This window comes from Cucurbita pepo, unplaced genomic scaffold (assembly GCF_002806865.2).
Source record: "Cucurbita pepo subsp. pepo cultivar mu-cu-16 unplaced genomic scaffold, ASM280686v2 Cp4.1_scaffold003984, whole genome shotgun sequence".
In the NCBI taxonomy this organism is placed as follows: Eukaryota; Viridiplantae; Streptophyta; class Magnoliopsida; order Cucurbitales; family Cucurbitaceae; genus Cucurbita; species Cucurbita pepo.
In genome coordinates, this window is record NW_019649979.1 from 1 (window position 1) to 917 (window position 917).

At 42.5% G+C, this 917-nt stretch overlaps 1 non-coding gene across 1 annotated transcript; it reads right to left on the bottom strand.

Annotated features, from left to right (window-relative positions):
• Window positions 1-722: 722 nt before the first annotated feature.
• On the bottom strand, window positions 723-802 carry TRNAL-UAG. The gene has a single exon. It is a non-coding gene; the product is annotated as a tRNA-Leu (tRNA).
• Window positions 803-917: the final 115 nt, after the last annotated feature.

A 917-nucleotide genomic window follows, 5' to 3' on the forward strand; every position in this document is an offset into this window, starting at 1 on the left:
TTTAGATTTGTCGTGAGCGTGACAAGATCACGAGACACTGGTTGGAGTTGGGTTAGAGTTTCTTCATAATAGACGAGGCATCTTAAACCACTCGACTAAACTGTACGACAGATGTGCCTTGACAAACCAGATAGTCAAGCTATCTCTAGACATGAGATTGCAATACGATGCATGGGTCGGACGATGAGATTGAAAAAGTATGATTATGACAGCTGTGGGATTTGAACCGACNAAACTGTCCCAACGAATGTGTCTAGAAAAACAAAGATGATCGAGTATCTCAAGACATGAGATTGCATTAGATACATGGACCATGTTGTTGGGAACCGAGATAACGATGAGATGCAACATTGTTGTGTCGCACATGATAGAACATGCACGCATAGGCGGCGTGTGTGGTCAAACAAGTTTTGATTCCACATTATGGATGTTTGAATGCGGAAGAAAAACTCTACCTAAGGTATAACAAAGCCATAAAGTCGAGTGAAAAATGTGAATAGAGATCGAGTACTCTTTTAGATTTGTCGTGAGCGTGACAAGATCACGAGACACTGGTTGGAGTTGGGTTAGAGTTTCTTCATAATAGACGAGGCATCTTAAACCACTCTCGACTAAACTGTACGACAGATGTGCCTTGACAAACCAGATAGTCAAGCTATCTCTAGACATGAGATTGCAATACGATGCATGGGTCGGACGATGAGATTGAAAAAGTATGATTATGACAGCTGTGGGATTTGAACCGACACCCTTTCGGACCAGAGCCTAAATCTGGCGCCTTAGACCACTCGGCCAAACTGTCCCAACGAATGTGTCTAGAAAAACCAAGATGATCGAGTATCTCAAGACATGAGATTGCATTAGATACATGGACCATGTTGTTGGGAACCGAGATAACGATGAGATGCAACATTGTT